This window comes from Anguilla rostrata, chromosome 14, assembly GCF_018555375.3.
Source record: "Anguilla rostrata isolate EN2019 chromosome 14, ASM1855537v3, whole genome shotgun sequence".
NCBI lineage: Eukaryota > Metazoa > Chordata > Actinopteri > Anguilliformes > Anguillidae > Anguilla > Anguilla rostrata.
In genome coordinates, this window is record NC_057946.1 from 9,698,535 (window position 1) to 9,713,939 (window position 15,405).

Consider the following 15,405-nt stretch of genomic DNA (forward strand, 5'->3'; position numbering starts at 1 on the left):
CCAGAGCGCTGTCCAGGGAGGGAGGGGTGGTCAATGCAGTATACCTTGCCTGATTGTATTATAGAAACCCCACCGGTTAATTAGACACCAACCGTCTGCCAGCACCATCTGGGGAAATGGTGCAGTCCACTGGCGCAATGACTGCAGCTTAGCCTTGGGGACTGCAGAGTGAAAAGCAGTGGTGGCCAACCCTATGAGCTTCAGAGGATGTGCTTGCACGTCTGATCAATGCAACAAAGACCCCGTGATTGCACAGGTATGCAGCGGCAAATAGGCATTTAAAATGTGGTAATAAAGTTTTTAAAAAAGAAAAAGAAACATACTGTCTATATTCTGTCCGTTAAAATGAAAAAAGTATGCGTCTTGGCCCAATTATTATTATTATTATTATTATTATTATTATTATTATTAACGTTTGCATTTGATTGTATATTTTCATGTGAAGCACACTACAAATGTGTTCTAAATATATCAGACTATCACATTATAATATGCTTGATTATTTTATAAAATACAACCAATAATTCACCCTGACAAAGGATTATTACAAGCCACAATAGGTCTATTTCTGTCACAGCTCTGGTCCATGATTGCCAGACATGGCTCATTCTTAGTTTCAGCTCTTACCTTAGTTCCTTTGATCACATTCCGTGCATGTCTGCTCATTGTCAGTGAAGTGTTTCACTGTGGATTTAAGTTCCTGGTTTTCATCTGGTCATTGCTTGGTTTGTATGTTTTAGCTAGTCCTGTGTCTAATTTTTGCTTACCTGATACCTTGTGTTGCCTTGTTATTTGTTTTGTAGTACTGCAGGGCATTTCACCAGGAGTATATCACTGAGTTACGTAAAGCTAATGGATTGTTACTGTGATGGAATAAGGAATTATTCAAAATAATCCAAGGCAATACAACATCACAGTCTTCATCAGATCCTCTAATGGTGTGACTCAAATTAAGTCCCACACCTGCATCTTTTTTTAATGTTACTGACCTGAATTAAGGTAAATAACTGCGGCAAAAATTATCTTGCAGTAATTCCATATATTACAGATGATTTTCCAGTACTTGCTTACTATAGACCCTGTTCTTTCAGAGATCCGCCTCTGCTTGTTTAAAATATTTATATATATATATATATATATATATATATAGTGTGATTTTGTGGCATCGAAAGAGTAAAAATACCCCTCAGAGGAGGGAATTTGGATGGAATAGGTGAGAGGTTATAGCCACAAATGGCAACATTTCCATTCCATGTCAGATATACTACAGATATTTTTATCTTTTCTTCTAACTAGTGGTCAAGATGCACCTGTGTTTTCTGAAATAAATTGATGTCAAAAGTTTCTTTGTGATCAACACCAGAGAAGAGCATAACATGGAAGAGACAGATGACAGACTGAATCTGTGTTTACAGGTTCCAACAGCTGCATCTAGAGTGGTGACTCATTAGGTCATTTCTGCACAGCAGTAATGATGTGCTTTCTGCTCATGACCATGATCATGACAAGTGATCCTTACTAGCAGCAATGGTCAAGTTTACAGTGGCCCTAAAAGAAGCCATACAAATTAACCATGGAGGAGCCTGTTTTCTTCCATTCTTACCTTTGGCCCAAAGAGCGTTTACAGCTTGGGTGTGCAGGACAGGACAAAATAAAAATGAAAGAATGAATGGATGCTACTCAGATATTAATATTTTAAATGACAGCTTATGTAGACTTCAGAGATGTCCATCACCATTAGAAACCATATAATTTTTGCTCTAATAAAGAAACTGCAGCAGTGTGATAATATACACCGTACAATACCAGGACAGCAAAACTTATTTTTATGCTTTATTGTTTTTGTTTTTTTAAACTAAGCCTGTGAAGTCAGACTTTTAGTTTAATGAAAATAAGTCCAAGGAAAAATCAAAATCTTTTAAATTAATTAATTTATTTATTTTGCTTCATGCATTCTGTAGATACACAGCTTAGAGAGTGACAGATTCAAACTGATCTTGCATAAATAAATAATAGTAAAAAAGCAAAGTTAAATTAAAATAAAAGGTAGTTATCTTGTGAAGTGAAAGCTTCATAGTCAGGTAAGGAGTATGTAATCTGTGTAGCCTCAATATTGACTGAAATTCCACATACACTTCTTGGATTGTGGAAGAGTAAAATTAAAAGGGAAAAAAATTGCAGTAAATGAGAGTTTAGTGAGTTTATCAATTCAGCGAGGCATTGAAGTAAATCCTTTATCCTGACTAATTTACCTAAATACATTCCATGTCTGTCTTACTGTTATATTGTCATGTGAAATGTTTCAATAGCATGCAGTTCTGTTTACAGTGGAAAATGACAATGAACAATTCCCAACAAAAATCGTTGCATAATTTTATATCTGTTTCAAAACTTACAATTCCTTTGTCACGCTGATGCACTATATACCAATAGCCATTCTGTGAATCAAATCATTTTACTACATGACTGAGGATGTCCAGGGTTGTCCTCTTCCATTTCTAAATTCACTCTGGACCCTACTTTGACTTAGCTTCTCGCTGCTCTTGAGTTTGGGGCTTCAAGAATTTCCAGGACTCATTCCACTCAGTCAGACAGAGTTGGAGCTCATCATCAAAGCACGTGCTGGATCTGTCCCCCCTTGAGAGAATAGATAACTCATTTTTGGTCTGGACATTATCTGGGAAATTGCACTCATCTTGCTGTGACCAGGGCACGCCTTCCAAATTGCACTGGGGATTCACAAATTTCCAGGATGCTCCCCATTCTGACTCCGGTATGTTCTCACTGTTTGCCTGAGAACCTGGGGGGCCAGACTTCAGAAACTTCCAGGAATCACTCCACTCAGAGCTGGATGGGTTCTCCATGTGGAAAAGTCCATTCAATGACTCCTTGAAAGTGCTTATATCTGGCCAGAAGTCTTGTTCCTTGTGTGGTTTAGAATTCAATAGCCTCCAAGAGTCTGTCCATTCTGATTGAGATGGTGTATGAGAAGATGGTGCATGAGGGTGTACCTGGGACGCTGACAGCTTCCATGACTCTTTCCAGTCTGACAGACACACTTTCTTTGAGTTGAATTGCATGCATGAAGATTCCTTAGGCATACTTACTGGCTCTGTGTCTTGCTGTAGTTGAGGTTTTATAGTCTTCCAAGACTCACACCACTCAGGCTCAGACAGATTTTCACAGGATTTGTCCCACTCTAACATTGAAAATTTATTATTATAGGGCTGAAAATGTACAAGTTGGTTTGACACGTTTGTATCCCCTTCTGACAAAACCATTACCTCCTCGTGTGACTTGGAGATTGATAATTTCCAGGAATTGATCCATGGTGATTGAGAGGTCTTCTCATTATTAGCATTTGAAAATTTCCAGGATTCTTTCCACTCTGAGAAAGAGGTTTTGTTTGGGGATTGGGGAGACAAAAGTGGATTAGCAATGTCTTCATTAAACTCAGATTCATTCTCGCATTTGTTTTCCTGCGACTTTGGGAACATCCATGACTCAGACCACTGCAATAAAGACGGATTCTCTTCAAGAATTTGAGAATTGAGCAACCCGCTTAATTTGATATACTTTGGCATACATATTACATCACTGTGACAGAAATCCAGGGAATCTGTGCGCTTGTCTTGTACTGCACAGGACCTCCAAGACTCACTCCACTCTGTCAGAGAGATAATATCATCATCGCACTGAGCATTTGTGAGTTTCCAAGAGTCAGTCCAATTTAGCAGTCTATTCATTTTCATAGGCTGAAGAACCATTGACTCATTAGACTTATCATCAGGAATTTTTTCTTTCTCCTGCATAGGTTCAGGCTTTAAGAACCTCCAGGATTCCTCCCAACCAAATAGAGATGCTGGTTCATTGTAGAGCTGTGAATTCTGTAATTTGTCACTTTGGAAATCTCGGCAATACTGGGACCAACTTTTTTCCCAAGATTCATTTTCTTGGTGGAGCTGGAGATTCAAGACCTTCCAGGACTTAGCCCACTCTGTTGGAGATATTTTTTTCTGCTCAAGCTCAAAGAACAAGGACCCCTTGAACTTCAATTCCTCTGTCATGCATTCTTGTCTTTTGGGGTTCTTTATGAACTTCCATGACTCAATCCACTCTGAAAGGGATGGTGTTTTGAAATATGTTACAGACTCCTTGAACTTAATTGACTTGTTTCTATTTGACATAAACCGTGTGTCTTTTTGTGTTTTAACAGGTTTCGTCTTATGATGCGGCTGTGGCCTGGCATATTTCCAAGAGTGATTCCAATCTCTAAGAGATGGTATATGTTGTACTTTCTGCACTTCTTTCTTGGGAGGCGGAGGAGTTGGCGCATGACTAGGTTTGTCACTAATACTTGACAGAACTACTTTCTCTCTACTTGTCTTCACTGTCTCTTTCGGTATTGTTTCAGATTTTTGGACTTTTCTGAGCTTAACTTCCTCTCGTTTCGGTGGTGGCTGAAACTGGGGCTTAGGTGCACTGTGGGGTTTACGTGCCTCTGGATCACGTTTCTTTGGTGGGGGGATTTTGGGCAGTGGAGGAATCAGAGGTGTGCTTGCAATAGGTGTTGGTCTTGGTCTGGGTTGGACAGCCACAGGCTTGGGTTGTTCAACTTCTTCAGATTTAAGCTCCAGGGTCTTCCTGAATTCTGAGATCTCATATCCTTTACCTTTCTTCTCAGGTCCCCCATTTCTGCATGCCCAGCGTTGATTCCACTGATTGAAAAGCCTGGGAAAATACATTGTCTCTTAGTGTTAAGGAAGGGCACATGCTATTAAACATGGCAATTATGCACATACAATTATTCACATACATACGTCAACAAAGAATAATGATACAGGTTCAATGAATGGCATTGGAGCCTTCTTGCAGTATGCTGTTTGCGTAAAAACACTGAAAGGTTGATTATTCATAAAAAGAAACAGCTTGTGCATGTGTATTATAACTGTTTATTATAACTGAATATCTTACAGCAGAAGAAAGCAGAAACATGTTTATTATTATTATTATTATTATTATTATTATTATTATTATTATTATTATTATTATTATTATTATATACCCTGGTACAAAATATGCTGTTTGTAGAGTACATTGATGTCACATTGCAAGAAACATGCAAGAGACAGTCTGGAAGTTCTGCAAAAGATGTTGAGTATGCCTGAGCTGTTTAATGTTGTTTACCAAACTCATTAATCATTAATAAAACTGCATTCTAAAACTTAGCAAGACTAATAAGCAGTACTGGACTGATCAATGACTCCTTTTCTGAAGACAGTAGGAAAAGAAAGAAAGACCTGCTATAAACCTGATTAATCAGAGGTTTCCACAGGCTACGTGTAATTTCACTGGAGACTCACTTATCTGAGATCAATGTGTGTCAGAAAGTAAGTGTGGAATACACAACCTCAGAGAGAACCTCTCAGGAACCTTGTGAAATGTTTCAGTAGATAAGCTGTTGAAATGCGAAGAGATGATCAAAATGACTGAGGGCAGACCAAATGAAGATGAATATTATGAAAGGAAATAAAAAGATACAAAAAGATGGAATTATACATGTTCTGTAGTGGAAAACATGCAATAACTAAAGGTTACTGCACAGTATCCAAAAAGTGGGCAAAATCAACACACAGCAACCAACACATATTTGAAACAAAATGAATTACTTGTTGGGCCTAAAACAATCCCATATTCCACATCTTTTCATGAAAGTAATCAAAACGTTTAACTTTTAACATAGTTCTATTTTTAAAAACACACCTGAAATAAATTAAGAGATTGTGAATTTTGCCTCATAGTCATTGTTCGATTTGAAATACAAATTGGATTAGAACAGAGAAAAAACAACCAATTCGACACAACTGCTCCAATACTCTTGTATTCAACTGTCTTCTCACTGAAATGTCATTGAAATGTAGATTTCAGAGCAGTAAATGCTCACATTTTTGGGAGGTAGTTCAAAACTGAAACTGACAGTTTTGAATTTGTGAAGTTACCTAAATGAAGAGTCCCAGTTGCTGTGATGGCACTCTTGAGGATAGAACTTCAAAGACTGAACAGAGAAAAATCGGCCTGTAGTTTGGAGCATAGGCCATGTCGGCTGTGCATGTGGGCAGATAAATTGTGGATTAACAGCACATGTCACAGACCAATTTCTACACTGATGGCTGACCTGAAATATTGATTAACATGGAAAAATCAAGAGTAGTGAGGGATGTGAAAGTAAACCCAGACAAATTTTGAGCAATTAAGAATTGGCAAGGAGCTATTGTGAGCAAACTGTCTGAAATCTAAGTTTCATGACCCTAATATTGATCAGTGAACTCTTGCTGAATAGTGACCACAACACACAAAACTGCTGGAAGAGATGATGAGGGTTTGTCAAGACAAAATATAATATAGTATATTTACTTTTACTTACAGTGGAATGTTTCCCTTTGTGAGATCAGCTCATATTCAGGAATGGACAAGCAATGGAAGAGAACACTGATACTCACAGAGCAAACTATATGTAGACTGAGAAATAATGTTAATGATGCTCCAGAAATTCCAGTTGTAAATATATAGCCTTTTAAAACGAGGATAAGAAGACACTGACCATTAAACCGTCAGAAGCAATGTGAGGAATGCACTGCTGAGTGTTTCCAAAAGGTTACCATCTAAATATAGTTACCATAACACTGCAGTAATGATAATGCACTTTCCATAAGCCCCATCTTCTGTTTTATTTTTTACAAATGTTTGTTTTCAGTGTGTTCTCAAGCATAGAGTATTGTTCTCAGTGCAATACAATTGCACATGCACATTTGTGCAAACACCACAGTTCATTATTTATTTATCAAAATATATGTTATCTCCAGCACATTCACTTCCTAAAGATAATGTGCTGGTTTTCACCAAATATTGAATGCAATTCATTTTATTAAAATAATGCAATGTAATTTGTTGTGAAGCTAACACTTTAAAATTATTTTGCCAAAGAAACACTTACAAAACTTCAATTCTATATTTGTCCAGCGGAAAGGCTAATCATTACTTTCATTGAGATTCCCAACTTTCTCTTTTTTCAAACTAAGAATATTCCATGAAAAATATTTTTTAACCGAAACAAGAAGGCTTAAATGTGGAGTATCAGGTCATATTTCTAACGTATCATGCAGCTTGTGTTGTAAGAAATCTTGTGCTGTACTTCGGGTCTGTCATGATGTGGAATGCAAAGTGGGACACTACTGTTGTCTTAAGCAAGGTGCATTATGCAAAGTGATGATTAAAAAAAAAATACCGTGTGCGTGTGTGTGTGTGTGTGTGTGCGTGCGTGCGTGTGTGTTCTCTTGGCTAAGGGCATCTGCAAAATAAATGTATTCAGAAAACAGAAGGAAGGCGTTAGTGCAGGCTTAAGCAATACAAATTAATGTAGGCGCATGCAATTCTCATACTCAAAAGGGTTTGTTGTAATATGAACACACTGGTGTTGTTAGCACACTGTTAGCACAGAGGAAAGGTTAAAAAAAAAATTTGGAGTCAGATAATCAAGATAACATTAGTATAATCCTGCTCCGGTAGCACCGGGTAAGACTACACGCTTTCCTTCGCCACTCAGATACTTCTGCTGTTTGGTTTGCAGAGGGGCTTCATGCAGTTGATCTCGACGTGACAAGTTTTGATTTCTTACGGCTGGTGACCTCAGAATGCTGTTTGGTGTATCTGAGAGGTTTCTCACACTTGACTTCCGTGACAAACACCCACCCTTTCTGATAAGTATATTCCAATCACATCATGAAATCTCCATCTTTATTATATGAAATTATTTTTCTCATCATCATGCAAATACTGCAAAGGGTTATTTGACCTGTTTTGTAATATTCGGGGAGGGGGTAACCCTATCCCTGTCGTAAATTACACCCTTAACCACGCATCAGCTGAGGTGGAGAGGAATATAACAATCTTTTTTTGAAAATTACACTGGGTGCAAATTGAGAATTTAGCCAAGACACAGAAGAACCTCTTCTTTACGAAAAGTGTCATGGGATCTTTAATGACCACAATGCGCCCGGACCTCAGTAAGTATCTCCAACTAAATTACTAAATATAAATAATTTAATATTTACAATAAAGATTTGTCTTCCTAACCTGATTTAAATAAACATAATTTGTCAGATATTTGATGGGAAAAAAAGAAAATGCTCTTTAGAAAATGGTAGTAGTCCAGCATGAGGTGTTTTAGTGCAGCTTGAACCCACATTCAATACCTGTTTGTTTTCAGGGTTGGATTACTGAACCAGGCCAAAGCTGGAGGATGTGTTATCTATTTGCCAGAGTGAAAGCAAATAATGAGAGGCAATGATGCCACATACGAAAGATCTTGCGAAATATGTCATAATCTTTTTTGTTTCTGGTGTTGTTCAGCTGTTGTTTTGCATCGTGATCTGCATGAATTCCTATAAAAAATAAAAATATTTTCTTATATCAATATCCGAGGACCCTTGCGTGAGCTCTGGTACAGAGCTGATGATTTATGAATCAGTGGGTCTTACTGTGGCAGAGCACTCTTCTGGCGTCGCTCATTTTCACATGTCTCCTTCTCTTTGTACTGGTTCACTCTGCTCTCCCACGTATTCCGAACCTGGGCATTGTCAAACACTGTCAATTCATTGCCTCTCTCATGCATCATCGTGAAATCTCCTGTGAACAAAAACAAAAATGACAATCAGTTCAATATAATAAAACATAATAACTTCTGCATTACCAATTTGCACAAACAAAATAAATGCAAAAGTCACTTGCTTGATTGCTAGCTTACTTGCTATGGACATGGTTTGTACAGAACATTCAGAGAAAAGAACACTTCAGGGCTGCACTAAAAATGCATTAGAGCAATGTTCTGAAAAACATCACAAATTATCTTATGCACAGTCAAACAAATGTTGAGACAAATGTTGAAGTTTCACATGGATTTGCTTTCAAAGGCTTTAGCCTGCACCTTTAGTGACTGAGGCTGATTTTGTAATTCATTGTTTTACTGAGCAACTGAGATGCTTTACACACGTTTCTTAATGAGAGATTGTAGCAAGGTAAAATGTGCCATATTGTAGACATCGAAGTCATTGTATAAGGCATTATCTATATTCATTGGTTTTAAGACAAGAAACACTGACAAGTACAATGACCCATGTCTACGTTTATTCATTGATGTTTCGTGCCCAAAGCTTACGGAATTTTAAATACATAGACGAATTAATGAAAACTAATTTAAATGAACTATATTCTCATTGGCATGAAAATGGAAACATAAAATCATTTGATATAATGTCAATAGTATTCATACCATGCATCCTAGTAATATTATGGAACATGCTCTTTCTATGCTAAGATCATTAAATCAAACAGAAACAATAAGTTTGCTTACCTCTATTTCAGATGTGTGGTTACATCAAAGTTGTGGTTCTCAGTCAAGCTCCCCAACAGCTGGTTTACAGGAGCAGAGAGCATTTCATATATATCCCAGTCAGTCAGCTGTATATAACATGTCTATATGAATAGAATGCTATTTTTACCTGCAGATACAATTACTGGCTTCGCCCTTCATGGTGCAACACGAGAACGTTCGGGATAAAATATTATTTGTATTGCTTGGATTAAATATCGTATACATGATCATGTCACATAATTGGTTTGTTTAACTGAATTTCATTAGTTCATAGCTTATTGTCTTCAGCTGCAACTTTACTGCATATAAACTGACATTCTGGAAAGGGCAGTTTGTTTCTCTTTTTCAGCATTAGTGTGACATTTATGTCACATCTTGTTTAGACAGCGTTGTTTTCCAATTATGAAAAAGCTTCCTTTCACAGTTAATGATTAGCAGGATACACAATTGTATTTATGCAGGCTACACAAGCCAACGACATGCATCTGCATCTACCAAGTTTGATAGTTATCCATATAGAGAAACACTTCTGGCGGACAGCAGTCTCCTCCGTCTATGCATAACTGTTAGCACAGAGGAAAGGTTAAAACACTATTTTGGAGTCAGATAATCAAGATAACATTCATATAATCCTGCTCCGGTAGCACCGGGTAAGACTACACGCTTTCCTTCGTCACTCAGATACTTCTGCTGTTTGGTTTGCAGAGGGGCTTCATGCAGTTGATCTCGACGTGACAAGTTTTGGTTTCTTACTGCTGGTGACCTCAAAATGCTGTTTGGTGTATCTGAGAGGTTTTTCACACTTGTGACTTCCGTGACAAACATCCACCCTTTCTGATAAGTATATTCCAATCACATCATGAAATCTCCATCTTTATTATATGAAATTATTTTTCTCATCATCATGCAAATACTGCAAGGGGTTATTTGACCTGTTTTGTAATATTCGGGGAGGGGGTAACCCTATCCCTGTCGTAAATTACACCCTTAACCACGCATCAGCTGAGGTGAAGAGGAATATAACAATCTTTTTTTGAAAATTACACTGGGTGCAAATTGAGAATTTAGCCAAGACACAGAAGAACCTCTTCTTTGCGAAAAGTGTCATGGGATCTTTAATGACCACAATGCGTCCGGACCTCAGTAAGACCGTATCTCCAACAGAAGGGTGTCCCCATCACTGCACTAGGGCAATCAGGTTTATTTGACTAGAGACAAGATCACCCCCTACTGGCCCACCAACACACTTCCAGCAGCAACTTAGTTTATCCAGGCGGTCTCCCGTCAAATTACTCGGCTTCAGCCATTCAGAAGAAGCAGAGTACACAGTGGCATGCTTGCTAAATCAAATTCAGCACCAATGTCATTGCTATAAAATAATTAAATAAGCATATTTCCAATGAAATACCAGTGATGAGCTCAGTAACTGTAAATAAACTTGTTTGTTAATAAAATTGTTTCCTTACTTTCATGCCAATAAATCTATTTGAATTGAACCAAATTTAATTGACAAGCCACAGTACATGCCACATAAGCAAATTAAAAAAATTGACAAAATAACCTGATAAGCATTAAGCTGGTGCATTATAATACATATATGAACAAGTAAGATTTCATTACAATTGCTGGATATTTGGTTCATTCATGATAGCAAGGTCATTTAGGGGGTGCTAAGTCTGGCAGCCTGCTGTCTCTACATTAAAATGTCTCCTGTTGCCAGAGCTGGCCCTAGGGATTTGGTGGCCCTAAACAAGAATGTTGTGGCCCCAACAAGGAAAAGAAAAAAAGTAATTGTATGGCCCGGAGATGGTTGTGGCCCTAATCGACTGAATAGTGTTTATGCCAGTGGCCAGCTATGCCTGCTGTCTCCATATAATCACGGTTGAAAGGTGATTATTTCCAAAGTCGGAATATATCTCAGTAAACCATGCTAGTGGCAGTCAGCAAGCTGCAAATGATTCAGGTATATGTTGTTGTAGCTAGGTACTCTGTCACGTTGGATTTTAAATAAAACAATGAATATGAGGTCAAAGTGCATAATGTCAGATTTAATTAGAGGGTATTTACATCCATTTCGGGTCCTATTCATGCAAAGTCCCGCATTTTTACGGAGCAAAAGTTATAGGACAATTGGCTGCTCAGCTGTTTCTTGGCCAGTTCCAAACGTAAAGCGGTGTATCTAGAAATTTGAATAAAAGAACGTCTACCAAAAGACTATATGCTAGGTCAACAAGTGCCATTCTGCCAACAGTACTGAACAGCAGGGACAGACCTAGAAATAATTTCTGCAGGAAAATAATATGAGAGGCCCACCCTGCACGACCGGATGCACACACAACTACATCACCTCTGGGGGACCTCTGGAGACATTCGGAAAAGCTTTCCCTGTTATACCCCCTTTGGTCTGCCCCTTGGTGAAGAGACTGTTGAACTCCTTTGCCAAACACCCTTGTAGCTATATTCTTACTATATTCTGATAATAATTTTTTTCTGGAAACTCTGTTATGCCAACTAGCTACATCTCAGTTGAATAAGAGACTCCTGCATGTACAGCATATCAAGGTTACAGGTGTACGGACTGGGCGCCATTTTGGATCAACAGCTAAGACTAACATCACGATCGCATGATCAAGGTTGGATAGATTGTTTACATGGTGACTGGATGCAGTACGTCACTTCCTGTCTTATCAATGTGTGTTCCCATCTTCTCTTTGCCATTCATTTCTTTGCTGTTCAACAAGAGCAATGTGCAACAAGCATGGTCGCAAACACAAGCCTAAAGAGAGAAAAGGTCTGCCTGTAAAGGAACACTGGTTCTCTCAGGTTTTGGCCACGACTAGTGCTTTATAACTCCAAGTAAATGTGTTCCAAGGAACTACGTCCACACAGGGTCAGTTTACTAACTATACACGTTGGTATCATTCTGCAACATATCAACAAGTAAACGCACATAGTTTATGTAGCATTACTTTCTAGCTCCAGCAATCAGATTCAGTAAGACAAATCAGGACAAAGACCAACGGAGACTGTTTTTTTTCTACAGACAGCGCAATGGACATCTGGAGATGATGACCAAGTCAGAGTTCTCTTGGACAAGCAAGCACCACACAGAAACATTTGCACAAACATCCAGGCTTGTTTGTTAGCTACAGCCAGCTAGCCTGCATAGCTAATGTATAAACTCTATTACTCTATAACTCTATATAACATTAGTTTACAATCCGCCTTCATTTTAACCAAGATCTGTGCATGTGACCTCTGATGCACTAATATATATTCATTTGATTTATGGTCTCGGATATTTAGAATCCAAGGGTGCACTGAGATTAGCTAGATATAGCCGGCTTCAGTAGCCCTTTGTACATTCCCCTGGACTCCACGTCAGATTTAGCACCATTCATAAATCGCTCAAACAACTGAGGAGCTTTTGTTCCCAGGAACCACGTGTGCTAGTGAACACACACGACTAGACACACACAAACAGCACGCTAGTATTAAGCCTTTTGTGATTTTAGTTTAGATGCTTGTTTAATAAATTATGTTTTATTAAACGTCATTGTGGGTCTGATTTATTTGGATAAGTGCTTGAACCTACCACCTCAAAGAATTTACACATGTAATTATTTTAATATTTCAATCTCATTATTTAATCTGTGTAAAATCCTATTACAATTATAGACTGCTAAGAGAACAAATCCCCTCTAAGGTGGGGAAGTAGATAAACTACATAAAAATATGATTAAAATGATGAAGTGTTACAATGTAGTTGAGGGATTGTGCATGTGTACAAGAGAAAATGCATTGCTATTTCATGTGTAGGGGTATTCTTGGCCTCAGACCCTTGGCAATTGGCAGCTTGCCCACTTAGGAGCACACAAATGTATGTAGCATGTGTGCATTCCAATATGCATAATAATCTATTTATATATGTGGTGGTTACATGTATATGGATGTGGTATGCTGGAGATGAATATAGTCCGGTACAAACTGTTCCATGACTGGGGTAATGTACAGGAACATCACTGTCCATGTGGTCTATGCTGTCACATTTTGTACTTTTATACCATACATCAGACAAGTATTGATGACATCATGCAGTATCATAAAATATCAGGCCTATATATTAACTCAGAAATATGCAGCCTCATTTAAAATACACCTGAAATATATTGCACATATGCAACGTGTCACCATTTAGTATACAGCACTGCAGTGCATTTTGGGCAGGGTATAAATAAATTAATTTAATAAGTAGATAGATAGATAGAAACTTTATCGATCCCGTAGTTCCCTTAGGGAAATTCAGTGCATTATTTGTAAGAAGTAAACCACTACAACCAAAGTATTCTATTGTTATGTGCATATGGGTCTGACACTCTACTCACAGAAAAGGGTATATATCATTTAAGTGCAGTCTGGCTACCTTGCTTAAAGGACCATACCAGTGTTACTACATTGTCATTGTCCATTCTCAACATCGGTCAAATTCAAATTCACACATAATATCAAGTTCAAGAGCATCTCATTTAGGTGTACGCCAGCCTCAATAACAAGCATCAAGGTCAACGACTGGCTGAAAGTTACACCTTAGACTTGTGTCTTTACCGTTTCCTGGTTACAAAGTCCAATTAGAGCCAGCCAGAGACGTTTTGTAATTTTAGAAAAAATAAACGGCATAGTGATTTTCAAAAGGGTGAATTACCTATACCTAGCAACTTTCAAGTCTCGTAAAGTGTTTTTCCACACCGTTTCAACATGAATGGCAGTGAATGACGTCTGTCTGGACAAAACGTAAACAAACACGATATCTCAAAAATAAAGCGATTTTGGGAAAGGTTTATATAAACTATGTGGCTGATGTTGACAATGGACAATGACATGTAGTAACATTGGTATGGTCCTTCAAACCAACTTTAGCTGCATGAAGTCAATATTAATCACATTAAGTTGGTGGTATTTAGTGGCCTGAAGAAACTGTATTTGGATTAGTTAGCTGGCTATCCATAATGCACAATAGAAAGAATCTCCCTACCTCTAAAATTAATTGGTGAAGAAAATAAGTAGCTGTTGCTTCACTTTAACTAACTGTGATACCTATTCCTGAATAATGTTCTTCCCGGTTATCTCTCACACAGTAGCAGGGTGTACATCATAGCTAGTGCACATTCCAGACTGAGCATTAAAGCACAGCTGCACAACAGAGTGGCAAACCCGAACAGACACAAGTTTAATAAAATAATTTATTAAATATACAAAAATACAGAACATGCACAGAATAATCTGACTGGGAAAGCTAAGTAGAATTGAATGCATGAGAGCTTTTATTAGAGTGTATGTGCGTGTGTGCACGTGACCTTGTGTTCTTTGTCTGGATAAAGGAGAAATACAAACTAACATGACGGAAGAACTTCAGTTTGGCTAAAAGTGAGTCTCACACCCAGTAGGGCCGAAGAGGTAAGCCTAGCTTCAGCTCATGAGCGAAATCGGTAACTAATTGTGGTTTATTCACAGACTACCGACTATATTGAGATTGTAAGTTTGCTAGAGTTGGAGGTGGAAAGTTAGCTGGATGAGGCCATGTGTGTGTTTGCACTAGGCAGCTACAGACAGCGAACCAATCTACATAACTACAAAACTAACAACTCATTGAAATGATCAGAAAAACAAAAAAGACAAATGGAAACATAGAACATACATTAAACTTGGTTAAGATTAAGCTAGCTGTATAGCAATTGCCTGGGATGTAAGTCAGTCTTACTGTCAGCCGGTCCACATCGGTATTGACCTCCGATGGTCACTGTTGGGTCCATGGGAGTGTACGCAGGTGGAGCTGGAAAGTTGTGGAGGTCTCAAGCCGAAATCTGTGAAACAGGAGTCCTTCGCCGTATGTGTTCTCCCATCCAGTCGGTCATTTGAAGAAGAGCCTTTTATACTGGTTGGAAAAGGTTGATTGCTCCTTGGAAAAATTTTTGTTG

The 15,405-nt window shown here is 38.2% G+C and overlaps 1 long non-coding RNA gene across 1 annotated transcript; it reads right to left on the reverse strand.

Annotated features, from left to right (window-relative positions):
* Positions 1-1,914: 1,914 nt before the first annotated feature.
* On the reverse strand, positions 1,915-9,518 carry LOC135239787 (uncharacterized). Its single transcript, XR_010325487.1, has 3 exons — positions 9,410-9,518; positions 8,538-8,685; positions 1,915-4,731 (listed from the first exon to the last, which is right to left on the reverse strand). It is a non-coding gene; the product is annotated as an uncharacterized LOC135239787 (long non-coding RNA).
* Between the last annotated feature and the right edge of the window lie 5,887 nt (positions 9,519-15,405).